This window comes from Callospermophilus lateralis, unplaced genomic scaffold (assembly GCF_048772815.1).
Source record: "Callospermophilus lateralis isolate mCalLat2 unplaced genomic scaffold, mCalLat2.hap1 Scaffold_93, whole genome shotgun sequence".
Classification (NCBI taxonomy): Eukaryota; Metazoa; Chordata; class Mammalia; order Rodentia; family Sciuridae; genus Callospermophilus; species Callospermophilus lateralis.
In genome coordinates, this window is record NW_027517451.1 from 2,862,021 (window position 1) to 2,879,391 (window position 17,371).

Here is a 17,371-nt window from a genome sequence, read left to right on the forward strand (position 1 = left end):
TGTAGGGTGGCCAGGGAAGGCCTTTATCACATGAAATGCCACTGTTACAAAGACATGATAAAGTGAGGGGGTAGTTAGCTAGTCAGATGATTTGGGGAGTTAAGGTTAAGGCAAAGTTGCAAGTGTAAATGCTCTGAAGCAGGGGTGGGCTTGGTGTATTTAAATGGAACAGAGCAAGAGAAGAATGTTAGGAAATGGGGAGAAAAGGATGAGGGGAGTCACATTGATTAAGAGCAGTCCATAATAAGGCAGGGCAGTCCATAATAAAGTCATGGCTTTTTTTTTTCCTTTTTTTTTCCTGATACCAGAGATTGAACCCCCAGAGGCACTTAAACACTGAGCAACACCCACAGTCCTTTTTAAAATATTTTATTTAGAGATAGGGTCTCACTGAGTTGCTTAGGGAATCACTACATTTCTGAGGCTGGCTTTGAACTCAGGATCCTCCTGACAGCCTCCTGAGCTTCTGGGATTACAGATGAGTACGACCAGGCCTGGCTAAACTCATTGCCTTTTATTTGGAAATGGGAAGCTACAGGAAGATTTTGAAGAGAGAGAGACAAATTTATATTTAAAAATATCACTCTAGTTGCCATCAGGACAATAGATATTGGGGGAAAATGAGGGCAGAAGCAAGGACAGAAGAAGGCTATACAAATCATTCAGGTAACTTATGATGTGGGTTTGGCCTGTATATTGGCTTAGCAGATGCAGAGGAGTGGTCAGATTCTGGGCCTGTTTCAAATGCTTACTTGGAAAGAAGGAAGTCAGAAAAACAAATAAATAAAATGCTGTATAATTTATATCAAATTCTAGAAAATGCAAAACAATCTATAATGACAGGAGATGTTTGGAGACAGCCATAAAAGGAGAGGGGAGGGATTACAAAGAAGGATGAAAGACTCTTTTGATTTTGGTGATAGTCTCATGGGTATATTCATGTCAAAACTTATCAAATTGTACACCTTAAATATTTACAATTTATTGTAGGTCAACTATATCTCAATAAAATTATAAAAATAAAGACATAATATTGTCTAATGGACTGGAGTTGGAATGTGAGAGAAAAGAGATCAAAGATGGTTTGTAAGTTTTGGGCTTTGAGCACCTGGATAATGGGAATTAAATTGTCATTCTTATTTCTGAGATAGGGAAGACTGAAAGGAGCAGATTTTGAGAGTAAAATGAGTTCAGTTTTCAACATGTTGTTAGAGATGCCTACTAGATACATTTTATAACATAATAAATACATGGTAGAAAAGAAATGAAGAATGACTCAGTTCCTCTCTATGATCCACTGGTTCTCCAGAAAGCACAGAAGTACACTGGACCAACGGGGACTTCTCATGGCCCCTGTACACAAATGTTTGTGCACACCTTTTTTCCATTGTTTTCTTTATTTAACATTATGAACATGGTGGACTACATTCTTTTCTCTAAGTTTTAAAGATTCAGTTAATTTGGGGAAACAACTGATGGGTTCATTGTTGCAGGTTGATGAATAACTTTAGCAGAGACTATAGTAACAAGCCCTTGGTCACAGACAAATGAGAATGGCTCCACCAAGGATGTATTGCAGACACTCTTCCTTGGGCTGGCTAGCTTGTGCTTTCCCCCCCCTTAACTGTACATATCAGTAATTCAGCTATATTATGATTTAAATCAGATTTTGCTCCTCTTGTCAGAAAGTACAACATTTGCTTGTTAGTTGATGGGTTGTGATGAAAAGGAGTCTACTCCTTGGGTTTGAAACTTAGCTCCATTACTCACTGGATGTGTGACTGCCTCAATTTACTCTAAAATAAGGATTGGAATAGGACCTACTACTACTGTAAGGTACTATTGTTATGAAGATTAAATGAATTGATATGTATAAAACCTTCAGAATAACAACTGGAGATAAAGAAAGTGTTCAAGAAATGTTAGCTAATAGCTTTCTTCTCTGACACTCGGTTTTGACAGTTGGTTCCCACTAAGTTGTGGACTTTTTCGGACCAGGACCAGATATCTTGTCTTTTGATTTTCATCCACACCATGCTAGGGCTTTGTCCAGCATCTGGCAAGAATGGTAGCACAAAATGAAAGTTAAAAATATGCTGTTGAATTAAATGATTTCTTCCCTTATGGATAAAGATAAGAATCTCAAGATCTTAGCCCGAAGACTACTGTCCATCTCTCTGCCCTCACTTGTCCCCGCCTTAAAAAAAGCAGGCCATAGTCTCCAGTTTACACCCTCACTCACAGTTCCATTCACTTTCCCACTTTCCCCTTTCCTAATCAGAGGGATCTTGGGGTGGGGCTTCAAGGAACCTCTAGGAGTTTGAAGGGGAGGGAGCTTGGAACCATAGACTAGCTCTCACAAGTCATGGGTGGGATTTGGTAGTTCAGAAAAGGAGGTACCAGACCTGGAATGGGGGATGGGAGTGATGGTGAAGTGGAGTAGTGGAGTAGGCTAGTTCAGGATGGACCAGAAATGAGACGTTGAGGAAAGCCAGAAAGGACCAGTTGGCGGAGTGGCGGGGGATGGGTGGGTGACAAATGGAATCACGCAGAGGGTGGCTTCTGAGGGCTCAGAAGCAAAGGCAGGTGATTGGACGAGAGAGAGTCCTAGTTGCCACGGCAGCGACTAGAGGAGAAGGTCTTCAGTTGAGGAGAAGGTCTCCAGTAGAGAAGGACGGGGAGCTCTGGCTCCGTGCGTTCCCCAGTAGAGCCAATGCATCAACCCCCATATATCCCTGCTGACGTGTCAACCGGGAAAGGCTGAGGCCTTCCCGGGCACCGCCCCTCCGCGCCTGGCTACCCACCTGCCCCCTGAGCCCCGACGCCCGCAGCAGCCTACTCCACAGCGTCACCGGCTCCCCGATGTGACCACAACATGGCTGCAGCACCGGGGCTGCTCTTCTGGCTGTTCGTGCTCAGTCCGACCTGGCGAGTGCTGGGCCAACTGGACCCGAGCACCAGCCGGCGCTTCTGGAAGCACAAGTTCTGTGCAGACAACGAATGCAGCAGTGAGTGCGCAGGCGGGCGGGCGGCCCGGGGTCTCCGCGGTGGCTCTTCAGGGCTGCATGGGGCTCCGATCCCCCCCAGTCCCCAGCCCCGCGGGCTGGGCTAGGGGGTTGCAGGACGATGGGTGGGGCGCAGGAGTGACAAGAGCCTCGGGACCCTGAGTGTGTCCCCTCCGGCTCTGCCGGCACCCCGGCCAGCCCGCTCGGGTTGCGGGGGGCTTCGACTCCCACTTGTTGCCAGCGTTTTATTTTTCTCTACTGACTGAGGCGGGGGTTGGGAAACAGGATTCCCCAGGGACAGCTCTCAGATTATTCCCTTCCAGGATTTGCCTAGGATCTCAGTGGGTGATGGGGTTGCGCGCCACGCGCCCGGGGCTCCCCACGCTGTAGCAGAGCGCTTTTCTGCCCCCGCCACAGGGACCTGGGCTGGTGCAGTATCAGGGCAGATGCTCTCCAGGGCTCGGTGGCCCTAATCCCAGTGGCAGGTTGATGGTGGGGCTCCTTGGGAAAGGCTCACTGGCCCCTTTGTCCTTTTGCTGCACTGGGGATTGGGCTGGTTTTGCCTTTTAACAGGGACTAGAGTTTAGGCTTGGGAAGAGCACTGAGTCCAGGCATGCATTGTGTTCCGAGGTCTCGGCCCTGACTCTGCTTCAATCCTTTCATTTCTGTGCATAGAAGCCTCCCTTCATATTTGAGGTAGGGTAGCAGGCGGTCCAGTAATCTTTTGCTTTTGAAAGAGGCCAAGGATCTGCACTGGCCACCTGGGAACTGCAGCCTCTTCTGTGCGCAGGAAGCGGACAGAATTGCTTCCCAGTCCTGGATTGGAGGTGGGTGGTGGGGAGGATGTAGCCATTCAGATTCAGATGAAGAGGTTTGTTGCAATAACAATAATAAATGCTCCAAGATTTTTATAAGCCAATTCAGTTTTAGACTCAGTCGCTAGTGTTGTTGGAACCTCTTTCCTCTATATATTTACTGGCCCAGAATACTTCTTATGGCCTCCCGCTTGGTTTCTAGTAACCTTGTAACTTGATGACAGTGTTGTCCATAAATTGTAAGCAGTACATATTTTAAAATATTCATGCTAAAAGGCCAAGAAGTTTACCATTGAGCTCTTTATGCCTAAATTGGTGTTACCAAAAACAAATTTTATAATTTGAATTGTTTGTTCCACTCCAATAAAGAAAAAAGATGTCTCCAATATATGTTAAGCAGTTCCTAGAGGTAACCCTAAGGCTGGGGTAAATAAACACTCAGACAAGCAAAGCAGCTGCCATGATATTTCCTTTCAGTTTGGGGTGAACAAAATCAGGCTTCCAGCATGGTAGAATGTTTGCTATTCTTGGCTATCAAGCGCTATCCTACGTGGGCTACCTGGACAATCTCATCACTGATGCTTCTTCGGTACTAAGACATGGTGTTGGTAAGGTTCAGTGGGGTAACATAACTTGAGAAATGGCCTGTGTCCAAACAGATGTGACCAAACACAACAGGTGGGTCTGTGTTGTGTTGTAGGAAGTAGTGAGGTGTGTATGTCAGGTGTCCTTGTGTGCCTTCTAAATAAGTGCTCCAATAAAAATAACTAAATAGGTGCTCCATAGTATGCATTATGTTGTCACCTAATATATTACTGATTTGTAAATCCTCTATGACCTAAGGGGGAACAAGAGAAACATTGCCATTTCCACTTGTGATGAGAATTCCCCACCTTAAAGTGTCTCTCACCTTCAACTTGGCCTCTTAATTATATATGAATTAGGATGCTGACAGTTTTGAAAATAGTCCTATTTTAGCTTCAAAATAACAAGTTACCCTCTCCAAATCTGTGTTTGTTCCTCAGACATATATTTTTATAAAACACACATTCTTGTGTATTTTACTGCTAATTGGCCTTTAGAAAAAGTGTTATTTCCATTTCTTCTTTGTGCTTTTTACATACATCTATTGTCCATTTCATCTTAAATCAGAAACTGTGTATTTGGTCAACCAAAAGAAAAATGTTGCTTCTACCAGTTTCTAGATCAATTGTGATTCTAGTCCTGCATTTTAAGCATGAAGGTATTGCCTGACCTTTTCTCATGGTTAAACTTGTTCCTTGTCAGATAGGATACCCACTTTTGATTTTGTTTATTAAAAAAAAATACAAATGAGGATGTTTTGAAACAATCTTAATGTTGGATATAGTCAACAATATTTGCTCAGAGAAAATACATTTCCTGGTAATTTACCCAGATCCTGAACACAGAGACAGCAACTCTGCTGCAAATGAAATTGACAGTGTTTATGGCTGCATGGTAGCACTTGCAGCCACTTAAAGGTAATGTGTTTTAGCGGTTAGTTCAAGTTAATTAACCCCTTGGGGGTTCCTGGATATTCTTCCCTCTTCCCTCCCTATTACCTCTGCATGAAGCCATACTTAAGCCTGTCCGTGTCTACACTTGGATTTACATATTTGCAAAATGAAGGTTTTTATGATTATGAAAAAGAAAAAAATTGAGGCCTGCAAGAACCAAGAGTTTCACTGAAACCAGCCATGATTGGTGGTAGCCACATTGCTTTTTATTTCTCAGCACAAAGAAAAATAGAGAAGTTTCCTTTTCCCTTGTCTAATTGCAGGGAATATTGTATTTTATAGCAATAAAATCTCAAAGAATTTTAGATACTTTGAGCAGGTGAATTAAAAGTGATTCCAGAGAGTACTGGAAAAACTTGATTTTTGTTCATAGTGGGATTCATATTTCCTGATGGGTCAATGTGGATTGTGAAAAATCAAATTCTAATGTTTGTTTTTCTTTTTTCAATGTTCATATACAGTGTTAATGTACCGAGGTGAAGCTCTTGAAGATTTCAGAGGCCCAGATTGTCGTTTTGTGAATTTTAAAAAACGTGACCCTGTATATGTCTACTATAAACTGGCAGAGGTATCACCAGAACTTTGGGCCAGAAGTGTAAGTAAAAGTTTGACAGGTGTTATATTCTTACTTTTGATGGGTTTTTCAGCAGTGTAGATTTAAATGACTGATTTCTTGGGGTCTTTGTAGAGTTAACCTATCCTCTTTGCCAGGCCCTGTGCTCCTAACATGCCTTAGGCCTGGCACAGCATAGAAAGTCAGTAGACTTTCTGAAACAGAACTGAACTGGTTGTGGTTGCTACCCCTCACATCAAGTTCCAGAAGGCTCTACACATCATAAAGGTTGTCATGGTGAAAACCTGACAATTCTTAGCTTTGCTGCTTCAAAAGGGAAGGATTCAAGAACATTAGAGTTAATCCTGTAAATTAAGTCTAAGATAGTAACTCAGGCATGAATATTTAAAGTTGATTTTTTGTGTATTTTACCTAATCATTTGTGCTGTTTTTACTCTAAAAAAGCAGAATATTATGTTCATTATGTGCTTTTTTTTCTTTTTTGCAACTTCTGGGTCATCCATTTCCTGCTTTTCCTATAATCTATGCCTGAAGGTTCCCCCAGGGGTTCTACTTCTAGCCAGTTGTATGGATCTTCTGATGAAAGACATGACATTGTTTATATCATGCTTTGATATTTTAAATGGGGAGATTCACTAGGAGTGACCTCATTGAGAGACTTATGAGTATTGTCCTTTTCATTTAAATGTGATATGTGGATTGTTTACTTAAAATAGTAGCAAGGGTCTTTGATGACTGTAGGAATGTTCCAGTTTAGAGACATTCCGGGTTGCATCCCTGAAAGTTCTCACCCTAAATAAAATACCACACAGCAGAAAATAAGAGTAATCCCTATGGGAAAACTAGTTTCATTTTGTTGCCATTTCTGATTCTTAGGGGATGATCTTGAAACTTAGTGCCTTTAGGTACAAACTTTATATTTAGACAGAGTCCCAGTTGTAGTACTCCATATAAAGAACCATCTATTGTTTCTTTCAAGTATACCAAATAGGATTCGTAATCTTTAAACTTGGAACTGTTTTTCCATGTACCTAAGTGGCATTTTTCATACAATAGTCGTCTTTCTCCCCTTCTTTGAACTTTTGGATAAATGGGCTTGATTTACATTTTCTCCTGTCACATTGTAGCCTGTTAACTATGTTCATCCCTAGGACTCTTGCCATTCTGGGTGGCAGCACTCATCCTGTCTTCCTGAGGAGCCCTGCTTTCAGCACCTGACCAGAAAGGATCTTTGCTGACTGATGAGTGTTTGGGTGGCACTTTGTTTGCATTGCTCCTGTGGCATTCATTTGTCTTCTTTGCCTTCAGTCAGGTTGTGTTTTATCTTAGCTTCCTATAAAGTGAAAAACTCAGTTAGGAAAGGACCCCTGTCTAATCCATCTTCCTTTTGAATATTTCCTTTCAGGGCAGTGGCACTTAAGTACATTTGTTCTGATAGTAGCTTATGCAGAATTTGTTCTCTTGTGGCAGTTCTTTGCTCCCCACCCACAAATCAAATCAGCAGCACCTCGGCAGGGATGATGTATGGAAGCAAAATTAGGTATAAAAATTATTTCCAGTCATGAGCCTCCGTGATTCTGCATCATTTTTTTTTCATATCACAAGAAATGGGATACCACCCAGTGTGTAATTATGGAGCTTTATATAATCTATGGTCTCAATTGACAGATTAAGAAGAGATAAATGTGATTCCTTTCTCCATACATCTCTGGTTTTTTTTTCCTTTTCCAAATTTAACCTTAATAGAATTTTCATCAGAAGGGAAAAGTGTATTTCCCCTCAGACTCGCCTCTCATGTCATGAATGTTATACTTAGGAAATTAAAAACTCTTTAGTTTTCAAAATGATTCTCCTTTTGAGTTTTTAGTTTTCATTCTGCAATGTTGTTGATTTTCTAGAGTCTCAGACTTTATCTGCCAGTGATGAAGCTTTTAATTGCTCCGTCTTATCTAATCTTCATGGCAGTATTCTACCACTAATACTGGCTCTCAGATGGTTTCTAGATATAACAAGAACATTCATGAATGGGGATATTTTAGAGTTAGTGATAAGATGCCTTTTTTAATTTTCTTTTATGGGCGTTTGATTTGCCTATCAGTTTCCTTTAATTATTGGCAAGAATCTTCTGTTCCTTTTAGTCAGTAGTTAGTAATAAGAGTGTCTTTCTCAAGGGGAACTTTATATACCTTTTGTACACTTTATGTAACTTCATATAATTTAGCTGTTGGTGCTGAAAATAAATGGGGTTCTTTTCTGCAGAGGATTTATTTTGGGTGAAACTGAAGCTTGATATGTGGTTTAGTATGCATTATATTGTAATTTTATTTTCTCCCCAAGTACTTGTAAAAGTAGATTTGGAAAAAGCTAGGAAAGCATATACTATCAATACATTTGCTATAGTGGTAATACATTTTAGAGATTTTGTATTGTTTTTACTTATTAATTTTCATGACTGTTGTGTATTGGTTAAGAAAGACATAAATATTGGTTTATGAGCAATGCTACAAAATGTACAGGTAAATTCTTGCTAGAGGTTATTTGGAATTGCATTTATAACCAGCTTTGATTTATATAGTTTTAACCATATAATATACAATAATCTCCTATGCAGATCTTTTATTTACTTCAGAAGTCTTAACTTCATATGCTCTGTGTTGAGAATTAAGCTAAATGTAAAAAAGAACTTCAGTGGTTGGAAATGTTGTTTTAACAGTTCTGTACTTAATTTTTATTTGGAATAATAATCTCAGTGTAATTGTTATAGCAACTTTATTTCTTGGTTATACCATATACCTATCTATTATGTGTATATTTCCTGCCACTTCTGAGAATCTCTTATTTATATTCCTTGTACAGAATTTATTTTATATTTGTCTCCTTTGCACTATAGGTTGACCATATGTTTGGATATTTTCCGAAAGATTTCATCAAGGTAGTTTGTGAATATACTAAAGAAGAGCTACAAATTTCAACAGATGTAAGTTATGGATTTCTTTTTTGTTCTCAATTGTAAACTGGCTTATAAATCCACCCATTATATTCAGTTAACTGCTTCTGAAAGTTTTATAATGTGTTTATAACATTTGTGTATCAGATTTTCATTTGAAATCAGACTACCTATAAAAAAAAGTTTGAAAGGCATTCAAGGGTGATTATATTATAATCTGAGAGTTTTCTAATATATTGAAACAGATATTCTTATAGAAGGCTGTTTACTCAACTATAGGGCTTTTCTCTTCTGTTTTATATGTGAAAAATAAATAATGTAATATATTTGTACTTGGCTATTAAATTTAAGAGGTAAATAATTTCATTTTACAGGCAAAAGGAGGTATTCCAACTTGAAAACTACTCATTGGATAGTTATTAGACATTTTAAGTATATTTAGGTTAAATTAATAAACTCTAACTTTTATACTAGGCTAGAAATACGTACTTACAAAGGTTTTCTTATTCTTAGTCATATATGGGATCGTAGTCATGTTATAGATTTGGAAAAGGGGACCTGAGTGTTTCAGGTGATGTTCAGTCTCAGATCTTTTAAGGCCCCAACTGCTTCCTTTATACAGCATTCCTGTATTGTGCTCTGACTTAAATTGATTTTGTGACTGAAAGGATTTCGTGTTCTAGAATTCTCACTTCAGCTGATTATTTTCTAGAGTTTTAAATTGTGTAGTAATTGATGCCCACCAACATTGAAACATCTTTGGGCAGCTCTTTGTAGTGGCTGTAGAATATGCAAGCTGCTAGGCTAGGATAGTTCTTAGATTAGATGGGGTGAATGGATAAAGTCATCCTGTTTGTTGTTGCTGTTCCTAAAATTTCTTCATAATCTCAGGGGCCATAAAATCACTTCTGTTGCTTGTTGGACTTCATTGTTGGTAAAGAGAGTTAGTTCTTGGGATTTAAGCTGTGACAGCAGTTCACTGATTACAGAGAACTCATTTGTTTTGAACTCTGCCTTTTCATTATGTTTCCCATTACATGCATCCCTCATGGCTTAGAAATGCATGTGATGGGGAGAGGAAATCACTCATCCCTACTACATTGAACTGCCTCCCCCACCCCCAGAACCCCCACAGAATATTATGAAGATTTAATTAGGAGATGGAAATTTAAAAAAAAAATTCCATTCATACTATGGCTCCTTTTATATGTCAATTTGCTTACTAGTGGCAAGAAGGAAGACTAAATAAATATATAGATAGTCCTGAGAGAGGTCTTAGTGACTGTGAAACCCTGATGAAGAGGAAGGTGTATAACTTGTTGAATCTTGTTTTCAGTTTGTTCTTGTGGTAATTATAATGTGAGGAGCCTCCTTAATATCATTCTTTATTCCATCAAATGTACTTGTATCTCAGTAAGATACTTTAAAACTGATTCATCTTTCTCAATGCTGCAGGATCTTCCAGCTTCTCCTGAGCAAATGATTAAGAATTAAATTCCTGAAACATAGGTGTAGATTTTAGAGCTGGAGAATCCTACAAGTGATACCTTGCCTTTCCCTACTTATGCTCAGAGCAAATTGAGAGAGACCCAAGAGTCAGGCTGTTGGAGACCAAATTGTCACCATTTTTACTCATTATGCTTTTTAAAGAATATGACCCATGTTAAAAAAAGAAAGAAAGAAAGAATAGACTTTCTAACACTGTAGTCTAGAAAAAGACAGATATACTCAGCCATAGAAGGAGTTAGCCAATGGGGATTGGAGGAGGGTAATGTGGTTAACCCTAAAGATTCTTTAGAACCAATCCTGAATTTGGGAGCATGGATGAGTTTGCTTTTGTGACACTTTGTTATTGACACACTAATGTTTTCCTTTTCCTTACAGGAGACAGATTTTGTCTGTTTTGATGGTGGAAGAGATGATTTTGATAATTATAGTGTAGAAAAACTTCTAGGATTTTTGGAATTGTATGATTCTGCAAATGAAGATTCTGAGAAAGCTATAGAAAAAGTGGAACAATTTCCTGAAGTCTCCCAGGATGTTGAACCTGAACCTAAACCAGTAGTAGCAAACTCAGAGCAAATTGAAAGTGCATTCTCAGAAAACACTATGGATCTTGAGGAACAATTTCTGGCTCAGAAGAACCATCCTCATGCAGATAGTCAAACAGATAATGCTCAAGGTGAACAAACTTCATTTGAACCCTTTGAAGAAATACTACAAGATGAATTGAAAGTGCCAGAAAGTGAAAACAACAAAACCAGCAACAGTTCTCAGGTCTCAAACGAACAGAAGACTAATGCTTATACACTTTTGAAAAAAGAAATGACATTAGACTTGAAAACCAAATTTGGCTATACTGCTGATGCACTTGTGTCTGATTATGAGACGACCAGACTGGTGACTTCATTAGACGAAGATTTTGATGATGAGGAATTGGATGCTGATTATTATGCATTTGATAAGGAAGAAGAGGAGAATGAGGAAAGCTTTGGGGAGCTCCCATTACTAACCTTTATAAGTGAAGAAGGCATGAAATTCCCAGTGGAGTTTGGAGTGGAGAAATATTCAATAGGTGAAGAGCAGAATTCAAATGAAGAAGATAAGGTTGAGGTAACTCTGCCCCCAGGCATCAAGGATGATGACAAAAATATACTGACAACCTTGGAGGATACTTTATTTATTGGCACAGGTGGTGACGAGAAAACAGATATGATGGATTTGGGGAATTCTTATTCAGAAGAAGAAAAAGAAGATGAGGAAGCTTTAGTTCCAGATAGAAAACAGAAGAAACCACAAGCAGCAACAGATTATATTTATCCTGAAAGTGCAGAATATGGTCTTTTTGTGGAAACCTCTAAGACAGATAATGATGAAGAGCCAAAAGTGGACATCGAACTTCATATTAAAGGAAAAGAGACAGATGTTCAGGAGCCTAAGAAGCACCTGATGCAAGATGTTTCAGAATTAGAGGATGAGAAGATAGAAGGGATGATTGCATATACTTCTCCCCAAAGAAATAAACTCAGCTCATTGCCAGCTGTTGAAAAGGGCAAGGACACATTAAAATCAGCCTTTGAAAACAAAGAGAATGACCTAAAAGAAGCAGTTATCCATATCTCAAAAGACTCAAAAGAAGTGAATGAAGAACTCTCTTCACCTGGAGAGAAGATTTTGGAAGATAGCTTAGAGAATAAATCTCTACATAAAGCTGTAGGGAGTCTGATGACCCAAGAACAGAGTAAACCACCAGAATCCTTGGGTATTGCAACATTCCTGGGAGATAATCAAAATGATGCATCCGAAGATGGAATGGAGGAGCCAGGTTCAGTAAATACACCAACCCTGCACATAGACTCAGTGGAGCATCAACCTCAGGAAATTAAAGAGGGACTAGTTCTGAAAACTGAAAATCAATCTGGATTCTCCTCTCCAGATGGAATTGGTTTGTTAAGAGAACCAGAAGAAGAGGTCCACAGTCCCAGAAAAAATTTTTCTTGGCAACAAGAAAGAGATGTGATTGTTACAGTTAGTCATGTAAATGAGAAGATAGGGCTCTCCAAGGACAAGGGTAAAGAGCAGTCCTTGGCTGAAGAATTGATTCAGCATAAGGCAACACAGGGGACACAGGAAATTAAAAAAACAGAGCAAACTGACGAGGTAGAAGTACCGGGTCTCCATACCGAAAGGCCAGCATCAGTAGAGGAGGATTATTATCCCCCTGAAGAGCTACTGGAGGATGAAAATGCTGTAAGTGCAAAACAGTCAAAAGAAAAACATTCTGGGATTCAGAATGTTAACCAGCACGTTCTTGAGAAAGCAATTTTAGAGACTATGAATCCTGATCTGGAAACCAAAGAAAACAAACAAGAAATGAGTATAATTTGGGAGATTTTTAAGAAAAGTGAAACCACAGCCAAAAGGGTAGACATGATGGACAAGGAACGAGGTGATATGGAAATGGGAAAGGAGGAAAGTCCTCTGGCAGATGAGGAAGCCCAGGGACTCTTTGACGGAAGTGATGAGGAAAACACTCAGACTTCAGGGATAAGTGAAGTATTTCAGGATAAAAATTCTGATGATCTTGAAAAAGACAACCCTAAGGAACATCTGAACACTTCAGGGTCTACAGAAAAGGCTACTGGAAAAGAAATCTCAAAAGAGGACCTTGAGGACATAGGGCATATCATGGATGCAGAAAGCCAGGGCCCTGCTTATGCAGATCTTAAAGATGATGTACTCCCACAGAGTCCACATATAGCCCTAAAGCCAGAGCTTAGCGATCAGGAGGAAGACTTGCCCATAATCCGCAGCTTCTTTACAGAACAAAAGTCCTTGCAACGCTTCCTGAAGTACTTTGATGTCCAAGAACTGGAAGCCATGTTGCAGGAAATGTCATTAAAGCTGAAGTCGGCACAGCAGGAGAGCCTGCCCTATAACGTGGAAAAAGTTCTAGATAAGGTCTTCCGTGCCTCTGAGTCACACATTTTGAGCATAGCAGAGCAAATGCTTGATAATCGTGTGAATGATATTAGAGACATAGGAATAAAGGAAAGTAACATATTTGAAGAGGCTGCAGTGCTTGATGATATCCAATACTTGATCTATTTTGTGAGGTACAAGCACTCCACAGTGGAGGAGACTGCTCCATTGATAACAGCGCCTCCTCTACAGGAAATCTGGACTAAAGCTGAAGGTAAATACCTGCTTGCGGCTTGAGCTGGAGAAAAGGAGTTGTTCCATCCAGGTGTTTTTGTGTATTATTGTAAAGTTCTGTTCGGTTTCCATGTGCCTAAAGGAGAAAGAAGGCTGACTCAGGAGCCCCATATATTCCTTTATTCATTCTTTTGGGCTAGAGCATGAAAGGACATTGCTTATTCTTTTTTCCTTTAGGACAGTTGGGATTGGTTAGCATGTTCAAAGAGAAATTTTATAAAAAGTTAAAGAGAAAGATATAAATGAGAAACTAATGCACAAAAGTAGACCTGTTAACAGTACAGATTTTATGTTAAAATTATAAAAGCGCTTTATTAAACATAATTTCTTAATCATAAAATATCTGTACTAGATCATGTAGGTGTGGAGTGACTAGCATAACTTTTTTTTTTTTTTTTTTACAATTTAATCTCTTTTTATGTGGTGCTGAGGATCGAACCCAGTGCCTCACCTGCACTAGGCAAGTGCTCTGTCACTCAAGCCTAGCCCTAGAATAACTTTTAATGGATAGCTTGCCTGAATTCCCCTCCCCAGCATTTATCTTTTGTGGATACCATGCTATTTCCAGTCTCTTGGGGGAGAGGTCACTTATTCTGGTTTTACTCCTCTGGGTTCTAAGGTCCTTGCATTCATATTAATCAAGGATGGAACCAGGATGACAAGCCTTATAATGTAGTGCTTGACACATAGAAGCCTTTCAATTAAATATTCGTCAAACTGACAATGAGCCAATATCCTGATAAAAGCTTTCTGTTTCCTGATTTCATATTTGATCATCTCTATCCATTGTTTTTCAAAATGAAATATTTCAACTGAGATTATATGATAAGAGTTCCAGAAGGACATAAAGCCATTCGAAAATTTACATCCCAAGAATGCTAATTTTACCTGATAATTTGGGGAAGAAAACAGTTGTACATTTAATCAAAGCAGATATATTTTGGATAAGAATGCAAAGTACAAGTGAATGTTCAGGGTAGAATATGAAGCTGTAAAGAGATAATCTTTGCTCTGGATCCTATTGGTCTATGTCCTGAGCTCAGGAAGGAGATAGGTTCACCATTTGGCTCCTAGGTTACTTGGAACATATTTGAAAGTCACATTAGCAAGCTAGACTTAAGGAATTCCCTTCTCTATACTGGCTCAGTGAGACCAGCACACTTGTAGATGAGAGTTCCTGTTATTTCTGAGCAGAATAGACATTTCACATTTTTGTTCTGGACCAGAATTCTCTTCTGCACATTTATTCATGTGGGTGTATGTTGGTTTGCCAAGGGAAGTTAAGTTATTGAAGCCTCTATCATAAATGTATTTGTTTATGAAATACTTTGGATTAAAGGCTTCTTTATAAATTTGACTGTATAGTTCAGTCATCCTTTAAATGGGATGAAAACAATTAACCCTCCTGTATCCTTGCCCAGTTGTTTTCATGGGTGCATGCCAGGACAAGGAGGGCAGTGTTGAGGTATCTGGAGCTGTGTGCTGAGGGGGAGTGCTGATCATTGGGCTTAAGTGGGGGTAGATAGTGTCATCCAGCTGGCTCAATGCATTCTTCTCCCCTGTAGAGATGCAGCCACCCAATGAAGATGATTTTCCTAAAGAGAACACAAATCATCTTAATAGAAATCTTCATGAAGAGCCTCGCCTCCTGAGTCATCATTTAAATATGAACCATCCTGAAGAGCCCAGCCTCTTGAGTCAACCTGTGACTGAGGACATGGGTGTCTTAGAAGTGTCTCAGATCCCAAATACTGAGAAAGTAGACCCAGGTAAAGCTTGCCAATTTTTCTCTACAAAGTAGAGGCATTATCATAATGAAGGCTTTCAAGGATATTTGTTGCCAAAGGTACAAAATAGAGCAGAGAGTAATATAGGTACATGTGAGTTCAAAAAAAAAATCTCTTAAGTGAGAGAAAATCAAGAATAAAGATGACTAGAAATCAAAAATAGGCCAGAGACTATAACTCACCTAAAAGCAAATGTTTAGCTATGACTAGCTTGTGTAAACCATTTACAACTAAAATATTATTCTTCAAAGGCCTTATGCTCTAAAACTGTAATTTTCCACCAGACCAACAGCACCAGAAACTCTGGGGGTGGGACCCACAATCTGTGTTTAGCAGGCCTTCCAGGAAAGTCTGGCCTGGTATAAGTTAGCTTGAGAATCACTGTTCATAGTCTCATAAATTCTGTGTTTTTTCCCTTTTCTTCTAAATGGAATGTAATATAGCTCAAGTCCTGTTTTGACTTGCTTCCTGGACATGGTAATTAAACTTTTTCAAATGCAGTCAATGGTCCAGATCTTTATACTATATACTTACAGGAAACAGTACAGAACTGTAATCCATTTTAGACTGACACTTATGAATACTTCATCATAGTGCACAGTATCCAGTGGGAGATGAGAAACAATTTTTCAAAAAAATCCCCAATAATGGCATCAATAGCATTCTACTTTTGTGTTGCTCACTCTCATTTTATCAGTAAATTAGATGATGACTAATTGTTTTATTTTATCCATCCAGTATGGTACTATGAAGCCATAATTACTGTATTTTGTGTTTTTAAAGGTTCTGGTCTGTAAGCATAGCTATAGCATTATCCTGCACCAGTGCAGGGCTTAGCAGCACTGATCCTGACCCCGCCCCCATCTGCACACACAGAGTGTAGGAGAACTCATAGCAGGGGGGATTCAGTTAATTTGAGAAGGAATAACATATCAGTTCTCCCATTTTCCAGAAGACATTGCATCCATATATGAACACTACTGACTTCTGAACTGTGTTTAACTCCATAAGGTTCTGAAAATGAATCACGCACCATTAAGATTTGTTATTTTCATGCTCCAAAACTTTCAAGATTAGGGAAAACTTGGCTTACAAAATTAAGCATGAATTATTTCCCTGGCCTTTTAGGTTCCACCACAAAATGATGTCAATCACCTTTATAGGTAAAATCTTCCCAAATGTCATTTAATGTGTCTCAGGTGCTGAGATGCTGAACCAATGGGCAGACTTCACCAGCAGTCAAATTCATAGACCAATAGTGAATGGAGGGCCTGGGGTTTTAGCTCAGTGGTAGAGTGCTTGTCTAACATGTGTGGCACTGGGTTTGATTCTCTGCACTGCATACAAATAAATAAAATAAAGGTCCATCAAAAACTAAAAAAAAAAAAAAATTAAAAATTAGGCAAAAGCTTAAAAAAATAGTAGTGAATGGAATCTCAGGGTTGAGAAAGAACTTAGAGGCAACTGGTCCAACTTCCTTTTTTTTTTAGAGAGAGAGAGAGTTTTAATATTTATTTTTTAGTTATCGGCGGACACAACATCTTTTTTTTTTTTTTTTATGTGGTGCTGAAGATCGAACCCTGGCCGCACGGCCAGACGAGCGCACTACCGCTCGAGCCACATCCCCAGCCCAACTGGTCCAACTTTTTAATAACTGCATGTTGGACTTCTAGCTGTTTAATCAAACGTACCCCAGGCTCATGTAACTCATATTGAAATTCCACCCCTACAAGCTCTCAGGTCTAACTGGAATTCTACCTCATTCACAGAGCCTCAATGCAGGTCTGTACCCAATTCCCTTTAGTCTCTCTTGGTATTACTGTGTTCTTTTTAAATAGCTGTCATCTGTCTACTCATTAAATAGTTGTTGAGTATCTCTGCCAGGTGCCAGATGCTGTGTTAAGCCTTGGCTCATTCCACCTGTAAATCTGCAAACCAAGACTTCCTCTCTTTCAGCTTTCCTAAAATTTTTACCACAGAGTAAAAATC

General features: G+C 39.3%; 1 pseudogene; it reads left to right on the plus strand.

Annotated features, from left to right (window-relative positions):
- Window positions 1–2,875: 2,875 nt before the first annotated feature.
- LOC143637792 (transport and Golgi organization protein 1 homolog) overlaps window positions 2,876–17,371 on the plus strand; it is a 39,701-nt pseudogene continuing 25,205 nt past the window's right edge.